The sequence below is a fragment of the Eptatretus burgeri genome, chromosome 5 (genome assembly GCF_056783735.1).
Source record: "Eptatretus burgeri isolate ZD-2024b chromosome 5, Ebu_testis_v1, whole genome shotgun sequence".
Lineage (NCBI taxonomy): Eukaryota > Metazoa > Chordata > Myxini > Myxiniformes > Myxinidae > Eptatretus > Eptatretus burgeri.
In genome coordinates this window covers 89,900,753-89,919,264 of record NC_140965.1, presented here as the reverse complement: position 1 = coordinate 89,919,264, position 18,512 = coordinate 89,900,753, and the positions used below count along the sequence as shown (strand labels likewise).

Here is an 18,512-nt window from a genome sequence, read left to right as displayed (position 1 = left end):
GTTCTGCTCAACCCCCTGTTAAACTAACTCCGAGATTAATGTTTCTTCTCACAAAAGATGGAAGACAAGGTTCAACTGTGAGGGATGAATCAAAGTATATTGATAAACCATTGGATATGGAAAATAATGATGATAGAGTATATATTGATTTGCTAAACACTCTAAATTATAAGGTTATTCTTTCTGGTAAAAGTAGGAAGAATGAGAAGGAGAAACACATTATTCAGGCTTTAAGTATCCTTGGTTCAGGTATTAGTTTTCTTCCAATGACCCATCGCAATTAGTTAATAGACTGTTATTGTTGTTCGGCAGTAAGAAGGCTGGAAATAACAATTGTTTTAATGAAGCATCAGCCATTTTAGACCAGTTGATGAACATGAAAATAATTAATAAATCTCAATATAAAGACATTTTAACTCATATTAAATAAGATGAGAAGCACAATCCTGAGTTTTAATTTCACAACAAGCGACCACACATCTTCATTCCCATACCCACTACAACTTGACACAACAAAAGAATATGAGGCATCTTTATTGTCCATGGAGACTTATAATACCTTATTTAATATAACCGAGAAAAATGACAAGTTTAGTTATAATCCGGGAAGTGGATACAAAACGATAACAGTCTCACCCGAGCATACGAGATTTCTCTAATATCTTCCGAAATTGCTCGTCTTATGAAAGAACAGGGTGATGAACCAAAAATATTGTTATAAACATTCAAAAACATACTTCAAAATCAACGATTAAAGTTAAAAATAACTACAAGGTTGATTTCACAATTGATAATTCATTTAGAGAGTTATTAGGTTTCTCCTCAAAAAAGATTGAAACTAATGGGACGTTTTACAGTGATAATGTCATTCAAATATCCTCAGGAATAAATTCGGTGTTAATTCACTGTGATTTGATTGATGGTGCTTATAATGATGGATTAAAAAAACAAATACAATATTTTCATTCAGCGCATACTCAACCCCAATTGGTTATAAATTCAATATGGAGCCTAAAAATTTGGTTTATCTACCTGTGTCAGGAAAAACCATACACAGAGTAAATTTTAGGATAACCGACCAAGATAATCGTGTGATTTCTTTTAATGGAGAAGTTATAGCCATCAGAAGTCAACTACGTGAAGTTTTTCAATAAATAAATACGATGGTTATTGTGAGGAAGCACGAGTTGGGAAAATATAAAATAATTACAGGGGATGGGATGTTCCTTTCCGTACTACAAGGGTGAAGGTATGTATCTTGGTAGAGGATACTATAAACCTAAGAGACAAAGGGGTGTTGGACATCAATTTAGAGGAGATGGGATAATTGATACTCTCATGGGTATTGGTTCAACTATTCTTAAACATAAAGACCTAATTGGTTCAACTGCTTCTGCTGTGGGAAATGTAGCAGGTGCTGTAAAGAGTATAAAAGATGCTCAGAAAGAATCTCATAAATTACAAGCAATAAAAGAAATTAAGAAAGGTAAAACTCAGTTGTCCCCCAAGAACGACAGAAAATAATTCAAATACTTGGATCAGGGTTTCAAAAGTTTTAACATCTTTTTCCTAAATAAATACAAGTATGGAAGCAATTGATAGTATCTATGATTTGGATGATACTATTATTATCTCAAACTCCACTAAAAAGAAGATTACTTCAAAGGTAAATGCAATAACTGGAACAGACTGGAATACAAATGGTACAAAAAGTTTTGAAATAAATAATCAACAAACCTATTTGAATCTCTCCGAAAGTTTCTTGTTGTGTAAATTTAAATTCACTAAGGCTGGGAATAACACAAACGCTACACTTGTAAATGATTTCTTCTGGAAAATGTTTGATAGTGTGCGATTGTATATTGGAACACAAGAAGTTGAAGCGGTTGATTATGTCTCTGCTGTATCTGAAATGATGAAATTTACACTCTATACATTCAGTGATAGAATGGGAAAGGGGTCTGTCAAGGTTTTATTCCTGATATGTCCAACGGGAACAAACACAGACCCTGGATATATTCAAAGGAAAGGAATGTATAATGATGATACAAAAGCAGAAAATAGTTTTACTGTGGCAGTTCCTCTTAAAGGTATATTTGGATTTTGTGATTATGATAAAGTTCTGTATGGTCTTAAAATTAGATTTCAACTACAAAGGAATGATAATGAAAATAGATTGCTTTTTTGGTGTTGGTAATGCTTTTGGTGATCAGAATAAATTTGTAATTGAGATGAGTTGGTATATCAGTGAATATACTCCTAATCTTAAAACAGAAGAGATGTTGAATCGAAGACTTAACTCAAAAAAACCACTCAGTGTATCATACCTCAAAAGAAGATGTCAACACGTTAAACTCAATCAAACTACTTACACGTGGAATTTGGGTGTTCTGGAAGGAAAGCCACGATATCTGTGGATGATTTTTAAAAAGCCAGATGGTGATACTGCGACTGATAAGAATAATGCATTGAGTGATAATGCTAAGGTGAAACAACTTCGCGTTTCTCTAGATGGAACATTTTATCCACGAGATAGATTGGAAATTAATTGGGAAAAAAAAATGATTTTGCTGAAGCATACAAGTCTTACCAAAAGGTGTGTGAAAGTAATGGAAATAAAGAACCTATTTTGGATATGACAGCATTTAAAAGTTTGTATACAATCTATCACGTTTGACCTGAGCGCTCAAAAAGAAACTATAAAGTCTAATCGAATGGATACTTCCCTATACATTGAAACAGGAGAGAGTGAAGAAGTTGATACATAATGTTTGCTTTTGGAAGAAACAGGAATTGCAGATTAATACAGATAATGGTGTGATGATTAGTCTCACATAATTTTTTGTTAAATAAATGAGTGGCAAAGTACCAACTGGGGTATATGTTAATCAAATCAATCTTCATAAACTATCATCTTGTGTTCAAAATCAAAAGCCTTGTACGATTAACGTTAATACAATTCAGAGAAAAGGAGCAGTAAGAATTGATGTTTTGCTCACAAGAGAACAGGTTAAAATCTTGAATGACACTGACTCACTTAAAATTAAAATGACAAAACCAATGTTGAAAAAATATTCAATAAGAGAGACGAGTGGAGGATTTCTCCCATTTCTAATTCCTTTATTTGCTGGTTTAAGTGCGGTTGGAGCATTGACGTTTGGTATTTCAACAGCGGTCAAAACTGCCAACGAAAGGAAGGCTCAACTCCAGGCTCAAAAAGAATTGGAAAGACATAACAAAGAGTTGGAGAAACAAATTAGTGGAAGTGGTGTAATTGTAGATTTTGCTGAAAAACTTGAAGGTCTGCCTGATAAAGCGAGATTGTTAGTTGGAGATATGCTTTCTTCTATAGCACAAGCAGGTGTAAAATTAACGAAAAGAGGTAATGGATTATATCTTTCTAATAAATAAATGAGCATTGATGAGTGGTTGAAAGAATTTGGAAAGAATACAACATCAAATTTACAACTTGCCAAATATTGTAAGAAATTAAAAATTCATAATGTGGTTATTTGTATGAGAGATGAATTAACAAATGTGTCGAAACATACAAAGAATATTATTATGAACTTAGAAGATAATGATGGGAACGGTTCTCATTGGGTTTGTATTTTTAATAGTCAAGACAAATATTATTTTGATAGTTTTGGTCTTCCACCACCTGTTGAAGTCATAAAATTCTTACAGAATGGTGTTTATCAAACATTTCAAGTCCAAGAATTAAATTCCAAGTGTTGTGGTCAATTATGTCTATATGTGTTATTTCAACTCAACAAAAATAAAAAATTTTATGATATTATTTTTTAATCTAATATAAATGACTTATGTTGGTAAAGATGGTTCTATCTTTGGTGTATCTCAAGAACTGGATATTGATTTATCAAATTATTACACAAAGGCACAGGCTGAACTTATTACATAAATATAATATAAACAAAAATATTAACATGAAAAATGTTTATAAATTAAAAAATTATCCAAGCCCGACTGACGCGAATGACTTGGTGAGATTAAGCGATTTATCACAATATATATACTTAAATAAAACGGCTGTGTATTCTAAAGATACAGAAGTGTTGATATTATCTCCAGGTCATACAGAATTCACAGTTCGAATTAAAATAAATTTTTATAAAGAAGGGCGTATCGTTTGTATGAGAATAGAACAATGGGGGTATGATATGAATGATTTAGGGTATAATTGGTCATTTAAAATTAACCTCGAAGACCTGGAACAATTAAATCAGTCTCGTAAGGAAGAATATTATCCACTTGGTATCGAGAATGAGTTTTTTGGAGCCACGATTAGTAAACAACAAATAAAAGAATTTAATAAGGGTAAATATAATAATGGTTTTGCCCTTGTTTATCTCATGAAAACAGAAAAAACAGGATTATATATAATAAGTAAGGAAATACAAAATGATTTAACTATGGGAAGATGGGGAGGTGTTTCTGTGCCATAATATTATTCTAACATATATTTCTAATACATAAATGACAGCAAGAAGGCTTCAAAAAAATTATCATTTCTGTGTTCAAGCATACCTTCAAGAAAAGGGTATTCGGTATTTTAATAAATATGTTCTACAACATAAGAATGAGGTATTTTCAATAAAAGATTGGCATTATGCTGATGTTGATAAACCGACAACTTTAGATTTAATTAGAATGTTAAATAATGAAAAAATTATAAGGTTAAGAAAAGGTAAGGCTCTTTTAGAAATTCAAAAGAAATTTTATTGGTATACTGTTGTAAAAAAATTATTTTGGATACAGGACTAACAAGAAATCCTGATGAATATATGTATAATATTCTATGGGGTGTAAACGTTTCAAGTATAGTAAGGGATGAGGAAGGAGTTGAAGAAGAGAGGGAAGAGGAGGAAAAGGAGGAGGAGAAGAGAGAGAAGGAGGAAGAGAGAAGAGAGAGAGGGAGGAAGAGAGAGAATGAATAAATATCAAAATATGGAAACCAGTGAGATTCAAAAAAGAATAGAGGTATTAAAGAAATTAACTTATCTCACCAGGGAGGAATACAAAGAATTAAAGTCTATTTACAATACTTTCGACAAGACTATCGACATCGAGAAGACATGTATTTTAATTCAAGTTTTTTCTTAAATAAATGGAGGAGAGAGTGAAGGCATTTCTAAGGATTCTTTATGTTTTAAAAATTAAGATTCAAATGTGCATGTTGGACACTAACAAGGTCTTGCACTCTGTAGAAATTTTTCTCATATATAAATGAGTTATTGTCTCAAATGTAAAAGAAAACTAATACTAAAAATATTTCATATATTAAAAGTAAAAATAACAGGGTTATACAAAAAGGTATATGTTCGGTGTGTGGTTCAAAAAAAAATCAATTTATCTCCAAACACAAACTCGGAGGAGATATACAAAAGTTTTTATCAGGAAGTAAATTTACAACTACTGGAATACCAGGGGAATTACATCTTCCAGGGTATTCTTTCTGTGGTCCAGGCACAAACTTGGATAAAAGATTAGATGAGGCAGACAATCCTAAATCCTGGAGTAAACCAATCAATAGAGTTGATGAAGTGTGCATGAGACACGATATTGATTATGGGAATACCACAACGTTGGAAGAAAAGCATGAAGCCGATAGAGAAATGTTATATAATTTGTCTCTGATACAAAATCCAACCTTGAGAGAAAAAGTTGATAGGTTCATCGTGAAGAAGATGATTAGTGCTAAATTGAAACTTGGACTTGGAAATTCAAAAAACTTATAGGCTCTAATGATGCCATTAAGACTGAAGAGCAATTAGCTGATGAATTACATAAACCAATATTCACAAAGTTTCAGAGAAGGAAAGTTTATTCCAAGGAAGTTGATTATATCTGGTCTGCTGATTTGATTGAACTCAATAATGATAAGGGGTACAAGTATGCTTTAACCGTTATTGATTTGAGGAGTAGATATGCGTGGGTTGTCCCTTTAAAAACAAAACAGGTAATACTCTTATGTTAGCTTTTCAACAGATATTTAATAAAAGTAAGAAAACCTAAGAAATTGTGGACTGATGAGGGTAGAGAGTTTTATAACAAGACATTTATGAATTTTTTAAAAAATAACAGTATTACATTATACAGTACCTTTAATGAAGGAAGGCAGTTGTTGTTGAACGTTTTAATCGTACCTTAAAAGAGAGACTATATAAAAAATTCACACAACTCGGTTCACAACAATGGTTATCTTTTATTCAGGATATTGTGGATAAGTATAATGACACGATTCACACGTCAACGAATATGAAGCTATCAGAAACATTTACAAAATTAAAATATGAAAAAGAGATTAATGTCAGAAAACCTAAGTTCAAAGTTGGTGATATCGTAAGAATATATAGGTGGAAATCTCATTTTGAAAAGGGTTTTACTGAACGATGGACGAAAGAACTTTTTAAAATTGTTGATGTAATAGATACAGTTCCTTGGACTTATAAAATATATGATTTGGAAGGGGAAGAGATTTTAGGTTCATTTTATTCACAGGAATTACAAAAGACAAAACTAAGCATATAATACACCTTTGTGGACACTAGAGGGACAAGTCCGAGGTGTATTACAGTATATAATGTGTGTCAAGGGGACGTTCTTAGATCTGTGAACCCCAAACACAGAATCCTCAACTGAATAGTCAAGGCTTAACTTTTGTTTGTGTGTGTGTGTGCAATGGGAGCAATAGGTTGGCGCTTCACTCCTCCTACTATACACCGTTGTGGACACTCGAGGGCCAAGTCCGAGGTGTATAACAGTATATAATGTGTGTCAAGGGGGACGTTCTTAGATCTGTGAACCCCAAACACAGAATCCTCAACTGAATAGTCAAGGCTTAACTTTTGTTTGTGTGTGTGTGTGCAATGGGAGCAATAGGTTGGCGCTTCACTCCCTCCTACTATACACCGTTGTGGATACTCGAGGGCCAAGTCCGAGGTGTATAACAGTATATAATGTGTGTCAAGGGGGACGTTCTTAGATCTGTGAACCCCAAACACAGAATCCTCAACTGAATAGTCAAGGCTTAACTTTTGTTTGTTGATGTGTATGTGTGTGTGTCCCAACCCTCACATTCAAAATCTCAACCACAACCCTCACATTCAAAATCTCAACCCCAACTCAATCCTCGCCCAACACAATGTCTTTTTCAAAATGAGATTTCCACCTATATATATATATATATTTTTACGTTTTTTTTTTTTCTTCCAATTCTGTCTTTTAAGGATTTTAGTTTTGATGACGTAGAAAAGAAGAGTAAGCATCGACTTTTTTCCCAGAACATTCTTGATCTTGCTCCCATCAAGCACCATCCGACAAAGAACTACATCGATAGGTTTAGATCCCAAGAGTGATAGCAACTCCAAAAGTCTCCAAAATATAAATAAATAAAATAATAATAATAATAATAAATAAATAAATAAATAAATAAAAGCCCCCAAAAAAGTTTCAAGTGTCCAACATAAACCCAACTTTCCAAGTCTTCAAGGTATAACCACATTCCCGTTGAGTTTCCAAGATATGTATCACATTGTGAGTTATCAATCCAGAACCCACATTTCAAGTATTCAAAGTAAAACCAACTTACAAAGTCTCTTAAGGATAACTCATTTACTGATTTTTTCAAAATTTGTGAGTCTCCAAGGTAGGACCCATATTTAGAACCATCTTGGCAGAACCCTTTTCCTGAGTCTCCAAGGTAGTTATTTAAACCATCAAGGCAGAACTCATTTACTGATTTTTTTCAAAATTTGTGAGTCTCCAAGGTAGGCCCCATATTTAGAACCATCTTGGCAGAACCCTTTTCCTGAGTCTCCAAGGTAGTTATTTAAACCATCAAGGCAGAACTCATTTACTGATTTTTCAAAATTTGTGAGTCTCAAAGTAGGCCCCATATTTAGAACCATCTTGGCAGAACCCTTTTCCTGAGTCTCCAAGGTAGTTATTTAAACCATCAAGGCAGAACTCATTTACTGATTTTTTCAAAATTTGTGAGTCTCCAAGGTAGGCCCCATATTTAGAACCATCTTGGCAGAACCCTTTTCCTGAGTCTCCAAGGTAGTTATTTAAACCATCAAGGCAGAACTCATTTACTGATTTTTTCAAAATTTGTGAGTCTCCAAGGTAGGCCCCATATTTAGAACCATCTTGGCAGAACCCTTTTCCTGAGTCTCCAAGGTAGTTATTTAAACCATCAAGGCAGAACTCATTTCTTGATTTTTTCAAAATTTGTGAGTCTCCAAGGTAAAACTTGTATTCTGGCTCATCAAGGTATAACTTGTTCAGTGGGTATTGTCTTGATAACTCACAATGAGTACTATTGCTGTAAAACTCTTTTCAGGATTTTGCTGGTCTCAAGGTATAACTCTTTGGTTGGGTCATCAAGGACGAACTCGTTCTGTGGGTCTTGGACGCTCAAAAGGTCTTCAACCAGGCCAACAATTTTCCCCCAAGTTGTAGCAAAAGCAGTATTTTCATTTCGTATTTCAGACACAATTTCCTGTGAGAGAAAATAATAATGTATTAATTAAGTTATTTAATTATTAAATGAGTATGCTTCAATCAAAGTTTGAAAATAGGAAAATAAAAAAATCTTACCTCAATAGATAAGAGGTTTGAATCCAGTTCATCAACTTGAAGGTTTAGTTCCATAGAAGACAGAGAGTTCCAAGGAACACCAAAGTCATCCCACTCAAGGTCTTCAACCAAGCCAACAATTTCCCCCAAGTTGTAGCAAAAGCAGTATTTTCAGATACAATTTCCTGTGAGAGAAAATAATAATGTATTAATTAAGTTATTTAATTATTAAATGAGTATGCTTCAATCAAAGTTTGAAAATAGGAAAATAAAAAATCTTACCTCAATAGATAAGAGGTTTGAATCCAGTTCATCAACTTGAAGGTTTAGTTCCATAGAAGACAGAGAGTTTGAGACAAGCACACAGAACACCATTGCCAGCAAGAACAAATGTTTAAAATGGAGCCTGGGTTTGAAGCTTTTATAGAGAAAGACTGGTGGGTGTGGTTTTCCTTTGGAAATTCCTGGGCAAGCCTTGGCAAGCCTTCATTGGGAAATTTTTCAAAACCATAACATCCTGTAATTTTCTAGTGATTTCTTTGTGAGTCAGAGATGAACTGGAAATGATGTAAGAGTGGGCGGGGCTTAGCAAAAGTAGGCGGAGCTTAGGAAAAGTGGGCGTGGCTTAGAAAAAAATACCTTATGAAAAGTGGGCGGAGCTTAGCAAAAGTGGGCGGGGCTTAGGAAAAGTGGGCGTGGCTTAGAAAAAATACCTCATGAAAAGTGGGCGGAACTTAGCAAAAGTGGGCAGGGCTAAGGAAAAGTGGGCGTGGCTTAGAAAAAATACCTTATGAAAAGTGGGCGGAGCTTAGCAAAAGTGGGTGGGGCTTAGGAAAAGTGGGCGTGGCTTAGAAAAAACCTTATGAAAAGTGGGCGGAGCTTAGCAAAAGTGGGCGGAGCTTAGGAAAAGTGGGCGTGGCTTAGAAAAAATACCTTATGAAAAGTGGGCGGGGCTTAACAAAAGTGGGCGTGGCTTAGAAAAAACCTTATGAAAAGTGGGCGGAGCTTAGCAAAAGTGGGCGGAGCTTAGGAAAAGTGGGCGTGGCTTAGAAAAATTACCTTATGAAAAGTGGGCGGGGCTTAACAAAAGTGGGCGGGGCTTAAAGAAAAGTGGGCGGGGCTTAACAAAAAATAACCTGTGGCTCAGGAGGTGGTCAAACAAGAGCATTAAGAGAAGTTTATCATTTCGTAATGGCACAAATGGGGTATCTTAAAAAATATAAAGATTCAAATGTTTTGTTTGTCAATATTTTAGATGAAGATTATTGTGCAAAGAAAATTAAACTATTGAAGGAATTTGAGAATGAACAAATCTTTATAGGTTCAATGAGTGAGCTGTTCAACCCTCAGGTGTTCAATTCAATGAGGTTCAACCTCCAAGTTAAAAGGGGAGACAAATAAATATACCTTGGGATAAAAAGGGGGTTTATTTTTAAGGAAAAAAAATATAAATCGCTGAAAATCCCCCATTCATTTACATGGGGAAAAGTGAGCCAGAATCAGTATTCTTACCCTACTGATATGGAATGGTGAATTTCACCTATTTACCGACAAGCGGCCACGTCTTGTCCACGATGGGTCGAAACATATGCAATGTCTTACGTGTCTGGACTTTGTGACTTTTCACCTTGATTAATTAGCTTTTATCATTCCCCGTTACTCAAATCCCAGCGAGAAAACCCCACACTGATTAACACTCTGGAAGCCAAATTATAGTGCTAACAATAGCCTTATCACCTGACTTTAATCCTGCATTTCAGTCCCATTCATCTTCACTTTATTCCCTCGAGTAGATGAATTCGATGCTGAAAGATAACCTTTAATTGGCCCCCACTGAAGCCTGAAAGTTATTTTTATTCAGATTGGTTTTGATGCCTGCAGAGAGCAAAGAGCCAAGCAAAATATTAAGTTGTCATTCGATCATCAAAATCTCCAAAAAGTCCTTTTCAAACGTCTTACGACCGTACACCTTAGAGGTTGGCTGTAATGGAGTGTGTGGGGGTGCTTCCGTGAAACCTTCTGAATACAAGCAAAGGTTCATGTGCACCATTATGTTATCGCTTGCTCACCTTGGCATGGATTTTCAAAAGACCACAAAAGGCTTCTGTTACTCCATCACACTTAACTACAGTTCACGAGTGTAAGTTGACACCAATTAAGAAGAATGGTGCCTTTATATACGATGAACATCACTTTCAAAGCCAGTTAGTCCAGGAATAACCACAAGAAGGGCTCTGGGTGCACTGGCACACATTCAATAGGTTTTGTTTAATGTATTTATTCCCTCCTTGCAATTTCAATGAGCAATGTAAAGTACTCTGTTGAGAAAGTGCAGTGAAAGAGGAAGAACAACAATGCTTCGATAGGACATTTATTAAGCACATAGGATTACAAATGCTTCCGAGGACAGTCGATAGGAGACAAAGAACAATGAGACAAAGAACAAGGTATGTGCAAACACCTGCCCAGGAATCTCCATCTGTGGATGAAAGGTACTTCCTTTATGGGATACATGCATGCAATGATTGACAATATGATAATTTTCTGAGTAAATCCTATTGCACTTAGTAAGGCTAAGCCTAAATGCCATCCTACTCAGGGGAGTTGGTGCTATTCCAGCAGTCTCTGGGACATGAAGTACACTCGGTGGTTTGCCATTCACATCAGACAGCAAAGGATTAAATTTCAATATCGCACTTCTGGTTTGTCTATAAGTGTAAAAGAGGTGATCATTATGTCTCTGACTTTGTGCAATAGGTACAATGACTCATTTTTTAAACATCATTTTTTTTACTTCTCTGTTCGGCTACAAACTTGCTCGTATTGTAAACCTTTGTATACAAATTAATGATGGCAGTCCATTCGATACGAGGATGACCGCTACCTGTCTGTCTGCTATCTTCTTGTTCCGTGAGCATTTAGATGACTCAACAAACCAGCTTCTGATAAACTTATCTGGCCGTGTACATGAGAAGTCAACTCTGTTCTAACCTTAGCAAGGTGGGATTTATACTGCATTTGACCTTTTCTGGCAGTGCTCTTTATCTTTGAGACAATTTGCTTTTCAAATCCACCCACTCATTCAGAAGTGAGCTTTAGGCACCTTCGTAGTAGATTAATGGGGTTTCTGAGACATCCATGCAAATGAATGGGAAAACTCTATGAATTGAACCCCGAAAATCCCTAAACAGGAGATTGATTCCTTCCCCCCCCCCCCCTATACAAATGTATAGGGAGAACTCTCTGACTCGAGACCCATCAGGACAAAAAGAGGAGAATTATTTTCTGCCATACAAGCTCATGTTAAATTGATACTGTCTCAGGGCCCAAAAAACCTCATACAAATTAATAGGGGAAGCTTTCAAGGCCCATCAGGTCAAAAGAGAAGAATGATTTTCTCTCCCCCCTCTGACTCTTAGTCCATGGGGTCAAAAGAAGAGATCGATCTCTGCCCCATTACTTACTCCACTCAAAGATTGAGCCAATGAATATTTGATCATGTTCTACTTCAGGTAATAAATTAATTTTCCTCTTACATTAATCACCATCGAGTATGTTCACAAATATTATTTTATAACTTAGTTCTTGGTCTAAATATCTTTGTTGAGCAGGGATAAAATGATAAACTTCTCTTAATGCTCTTGTTTGACCACCTCCTGAGCCACATATCATTTTGAGATTATAGTAAATTGTTTTTTCATTGTTTAATTGATAACTATCAAAGTTTTCAGTCCATAAAAGGATATTTTTTTCTTCTTTACATCCTCTAACTTATTTGTAATTAAATTTATCCACTTATTTGTTTTATCTACTTTTACCTCGGTTATTTCTTCAATAAGACTTATTTGATATTTCTCACATTCTTTATGTTTTCCATTTAAGTACCAAGGTTGATTACATCTCCACTCTTTGGTTTGGTTATTGCTGGGTTCTATCATTTATAAATCAGTAAAAAAAAATGTAGTAGTCCCTCAGCACTTATACTTATAACCATAAGGGAGACTATTAATTCCATTATCTAAAATTTATCTTTTATCATCATAAGCTCCTAATGCTTTCTCATTTATTTCTTCTGTATATAATTGATGTTTATAACTTCTTATTTTATTAATTTTTCTATACTCTTCCTTCTTTAAGATTAAATAGTTGTAATAATGTTTAAAGTTTAATGTTTCATTTCTTATTTTTTTTCTTTATTCCCTTTAACTTCTTTTTATATTATTGTTTTCAATATTATTGTCAATATATGTAAAAGCATAAGCCTTTGATCTCAATCCTATAAATTCACTCATAACCTTCCCACCCAATTCATCTTTAAACTTACCAATAACCTTTTCGTTATTTGATGAAAACAACACATCACCAGGTTTATAATTACTTGTATCATATATATCAATATTATCAATCATATCCTCATATACATCTCCAGTTTTTATTTCTAATATAAAACTATCTGTATCCATATATAACAATGACACATTATCCTTATACTTTAATTTTAAATTATTATAGTAATAGTCATACATAAACAAGTTTGACAAATCAAGAATTGATGTTCCTATATAAATAGGTTTATCCATTTTGAATACTCTCTTTTTTCAAATGAATAGCACACAAGTTCTCTGAAAATACCTCCACCCATTCAAAACTTGGTTTGTTAATTAACTTTGAAGCCTGTTTCCAAGATGTAGCAAGTCTTATGTGTTCTCGATTCCTATCATTTTCCATAGTCTTTCCAAATACAGCATTATTCATTATTTTATAAAAGTCCTTCTCAAAATCTGTTTCTGTGTTTTTTTCTACTTTTTTTTTTATTAAAATCAATATAGTCCTTTAACCAATGACTTTGTTTAAATTTCAAAATCCTATGAATTTTCCTCACTCTCAACCCAGCAGATAAATATTGTCTCAAGTTCCTTTGATGTAAAACATAACTTTCTTTATCATTTAATGTAGTAAGTAGTTTTTCTGAAGATCTACCTTTTATATTAAATGACTGTTGGTAATCACTTAACCATTCTTTTCTTGGACTTTCTTTATCGGAGGCATAGGCGAGGTCTTTATGTTTATTATGAAGTTCTTCAGGGTATTTTAAATCAATCTCAAAATAATATCCAACTTCAGCCTCATCCAATTCCTTTTGAGAGGAGATAACAATGTCAAGTAAAACTTTTTCATAATGTTTTTCTTTAACCCATTTAAGTTTCCCATAAGGTAAAGATTGAGACATGGCCCACCCACACAAATTGTTAGCATCATAATACATCAGGTAAGAGTTGTCCTCATTCTTATTATAATCAGGAAGATATTTTTTGACTGTTGATATAAATATATCACTGTTTGACTGTTGATATATATTTTGAAGACATATATATTATTTGCTTTAGCATATCTCTTGGAACATACTTGAGATATTCCTCCTCTTTTAGCCTTCTCTATCATTAAAAGCATATCTATATCACTGATTAATTCCAAATTTTGTTTTGTCATTTTTAACACAGCACTCCAAGCCAAACCCGGGGCCGTGTAACAGTGAGCGGGGTCTAATCCATAAGAATTTTATTATGACAGACCGTTCTAAAAGTTTCAAACACATCACTTAATAACAGTACATCAGTTTTAAGATATAAATCATTGTATTCCCCAAGATTCTTTATAATAAACTTCTCCCAAACCTTTTTTCTTGTGTATAATCTTCATCAGAAATATGAGTATTATTAAACTTACCATAAAAACTCTCCCTTGAAGGAAGTTGTGTTTCTTTAAACCTTTCAAATGAATCCATATAGTCATATGGATATATTCCCTTTTGTGATAGGAGATCAATCTCTTCTTGATTTGAGAAATATGATTTAAGACTCAGGAAGTTTTTAATATTTGATGATAACTCAGATAATGAATCTCTCATAAACCTGAATGTGTCAAGAAATCTGATATGGGTTATGGGGGATGTATAAATTGTTTTTGTGAATGAGATGTATTTTTGATCTGTGTTTGGAATGGCGAAAATATTTCCAAATGTCTTTGAAAGTTAATTTAGAAAGAGATGTGTGTCATAGTGAGCGTTGTTGTGAAGAAAGACAGGAATAAAATTTGGAGGCTTGTAATTAAGATTACAACGGGAATGAGCTGGACCTTTATATTTACCAGTAAGATGACAATGATCTCTAACTTTAAACTCCTTAATTTCCTCATCACAAATATGACAGGTACTGTTCTCTCTAAATTCCTTTTCCTCTTCCTTTGTTAATGACATTGGTTTATAGGTTTTCACCATTATTTCTCTTAGTCTTATACATTCTTTTTCCAATCGTCTTACAAACTCCTCTGAGGCATCTTCTCCTCTATAAAGTTCTAACTTGTTGTATTAATTACCAACAGATGATTTGATATAATAACATAAACCACAAGGAGTATGCTTTTGATATATATTTGTGTATGATTTATTTGGATTTGGGGAAACAATATCTATCTTTTCAAGGATACTTTCAAAATCAGCATATGTCACAAACAGATGTTTTAGAGATTTGTTAAAATCTTTGAATGATATGTTTGAACCTGCTTTTGGAAAATTGATTACGGTTGATTTATGATTACTATAATGTTTTGAATGTTGATTTGATCGTTCTATTGTGTGAAAAGAGTTGAGACATCTCTTACAAAGATACGCTTTACATTTTGTCTTATATATTTGTTATTTGGTTAATCTTGATAAATTTTTGATGAAAGCATAATGTGATTTTTTCCTCTGAAGTAAAGTGGAGAAGGTCAATATGTGTTTCTTCATTTTGATAGTTGTTTTAAATTTTTAATATCTGAATTTTGTTTGTATCCGTTAATCCATATACATTAAGAGATAGATTATTCATTTTCTCAAATTTAGGAATATCTCTCAATGACATTGGAAACTTTAAATCTTTAACATTTAATGTATTCTCATATTTCTTATCATGTTCAACCTTTCAGGTTTCCATTGTGGAGGATGTAAGTGAGCAAGAACAGACCATAGAAAACATTTATTATCTTTGTTTTGAATATTAACAACCGCTTTCTGAAGTTTTATCTCTTTTGGTAAATCAATATAAGAAGAAGCTTGAAGAGGATCTGATTTTAAGATGTCTATATCTAAAAAGATTATTTTTGTGATAGTAAATCCACTACCTACTACAGTGTTATCAACATCTTGTTCCTGTCTCTGGAGATCATCGTAAACATCACATCTTACAAAATCTTGAAATGATGAGATAAAGTGTGGGTTTGTCCTCATATCGGGAGTAGTTCCATCGTCTTGTCTTACCATTTTCAATTTTACTCCCATATAAAACTTAAAAGTTTTGATTTCACCTAATGTGTTTTTAATTATAGTTTCAATAACTGAATGTCTAAACTCGGTGTTTGCAGCTAAATCTTGTGTCCTAAACCCATCACTATCTCTACCCACTTTACCCAGTCGCACCCAACTGTCCCTGGACTCTGTATCCTTTTCTCCTGACAAGGTGGAGAGCTTGCTTTCAAACCTCGAGTCAGATTCTGCAACCGGTCCAGACGGCATCAGCCCACGTGTCCTCAAAGCCTGCTCTTCTGCTCTTGCTCACCCTCTCTCTGTTCTATTCACCCTCTCATTTGCCTAAGGTCATCTGCCATCTGCTTGGAAATCTGCTAACATCACTGCCCTGCATAAAAAAGGTGCAAAAACAGATCCCTATAACTACAGACCAATCAGCCTTCTCCCAATCATCAGCAAGGTGATGGAATCCATCATCGCCTCAGATATGAAATCCTTCCTCTTCTCCAATGGCTTGATTTCCAATCATCAATTTGGTTTCAGACCAGGTCACTCTACCCTGGATATGCTGCTTCTGCTCTCCCATCAATGGATGGAGGTCCTCAATGCCAGACAGGAAATCCGAGCCGTATCCCTGGACATATCACGTGCTTTTGACACAGTCTGGCACCCTGCCCTACTCACCAAACTCTCTTCCCATGGTATTCAAGGCCATCTCCACTCATGGCTTGCAGACTTCCTCTCCTGTCGCAGTCAACGTGTGGCCCTAAATGGAGTTCTTTCATCCCCTCTTCCTGTGCAGGCTGGAGTTCCTCAAGGTAGCGTTCTGGGCCCTGTTCTTTTTCTGGTTTTCATCAATGATCTCTCGGACTCTCTGGAAAATCCTCTATTTCTCTTTGCCGACGACTCCACCCTCTGCCGTACCATCTGTCATCCCTCAGACCGGCAAGCAGCAGCTTCTTCACTCACTGCAGATCTGGATAAAATCACAAACTGGTCCAACACGTGGAACATGTCTTTCAATCCAGACAAATCTCACACTCTCACTATGTCTCTTCGAAAGGACCGTTTACAAAACCCCCATCCACTTTCTCAACAATCCTCTGGAAGAAGTCTTTTCTTTCAAGCTTCTAGGTCTCACTATCTGCCATGACCTTTCCTGGGAAAGTCACATTTCCAACCTCGCCTCAAAAGCCAGTCGCCGACTGGGAATCCTCCGTCGTGCTAAGTCCTTCCTCGGCCCTCTTGAGCTCCTGACCACTTACAAAGCTTTTGTCCGTAGCCTGATGGAGTACTGCTCTCCCCTCTGGGCTGGTGCTCCTGCCTCCCACCTTTCTCGGCTTCACGCCGTCGAAACCAGGGCATTTAAGATCATCGGCATCTCCCGCAATGAAGCTGAGTCTTTGGGCCTCTCACTCAATCACCGCAGGTTGGTCGGTGGTCTTTCTGTCTTCTACCGACTCCTCTCCAGCCTTGCCCCCCCGCTCTCTCTGCGATTTGTCCCCACCACATTTCCACAGGGCGCTCAAGGTCCGCCAACAACCCCCTTCTGGTAAAACTACCAAAATCACGAATCACTGCTCATCTTCACTCTTTCATTCCTCTTTTTTCCCGCCTTTGGAATAAACTTCCTCACTCTATTCTTTCCCATTCTTCCTTCCAGGCTTTCAAAACAGCTGTTCACCACCACCTCTTATCTTCCCCCATCCAAATCCTCGATCTTTTCTACCCCCGATAATCCACCCAAGCCCACTTCCTTCATTTCTCCTACTTTCCTTACTGAAAGTCCCTGAAATGTCCATCTTCTCTTCGCCATGTTCCCCGTCCCATCCCCATCCCTCTCCCTTCCACAGTTCACCTAATGTGTCTGTTCCCCACTGTTTTGTCCCTTCCACTCCCGCCCCTCTTGTCTCATGCCTCCTTGCTGTGAGTTGTGTGTTAGCTCTCATACGAGCCTCGACCATGGTATACAAAAAAAAAAAAAAATACTTTGTTTTACCATATCAACAACTTCCATGATTGAAGATGGTCCAGGATTTTGAAAACGAAACAATCTTATTTTTATATGCACTTTAAATGCCCCATCAGTGTTTTCAATGGAGAATTTAGCTTCCTTTTCTTCAGTGTTCTTGTGTTTGCATGATTGAAGGTGTTTATTATAAAAAAAAAATTAAGAATATCATTATCACATCTATCACAATGTTTTGTTTTTTGGTTAAGTGGAGATATTTTTTTGAAAAGATTCAATGTGTGTTTGCTGGTTTGAAGGTGTTTTTATAATATTTACATTCGTGATTACAAACATCACAGTACGTTGTAGTCACCATATTTATACAATAAAACTTTCCCTAAACCAAAATTTTCTTGATTAAAATTTTGTTTAATTTACAGGTGAATCTGTGTTTAAAAGCATTTTATCCTCCAACTTTTTTCACTTAATAAATACAATGTTTCAAGACACAAAAGACAAGTTTCAATCAATCTTTTCATTTGTTAAAGATACTGAGAAATATGTCAAGGATGTAAGATTGAACAAAGAAAAATATAACAACGATTGGATAAAAACAATTATGGTGAATAATATGAGTTCTTCAATTTCCTTTGGTGGTGGGGCTTTTCTTATATC

General features: G+C 35.1%; 1 long non-coding RNA gene across 2 annotated transcripts; it reads right to left on the bottom strand.

The window, feature by feature from the left end:
- Window positions 1–8,460: 8,460 nt before the first annotated feature.
- Window positions 8,461–9,555, bottom strand: LOC147026932 (uncharacterized). 2 transcript variants are annotated; one of them, XR_015057944.1, is made up of 4 exons: window positions 9,389–9,555; window positions 8,884–9,240; window positions 8,623–8,786; window positions 8,461–8,524 (listed from the first exon to the last, which is right to left on the bottom strand). It is a non-coding gene; the product is annotated as an uncharacterized LOC147026932 (long non-coding RNA). The 2 variants fall into 2 exon arrangements; XR_015057943.1 differs by lacking the exon at window positions 9,389–9,555 and having other exon boundaries at window positions 8,884–9,326.
- Between the last annotated feature and the right edge of the window lie 8,957 nt (window positions 9,556–18,512).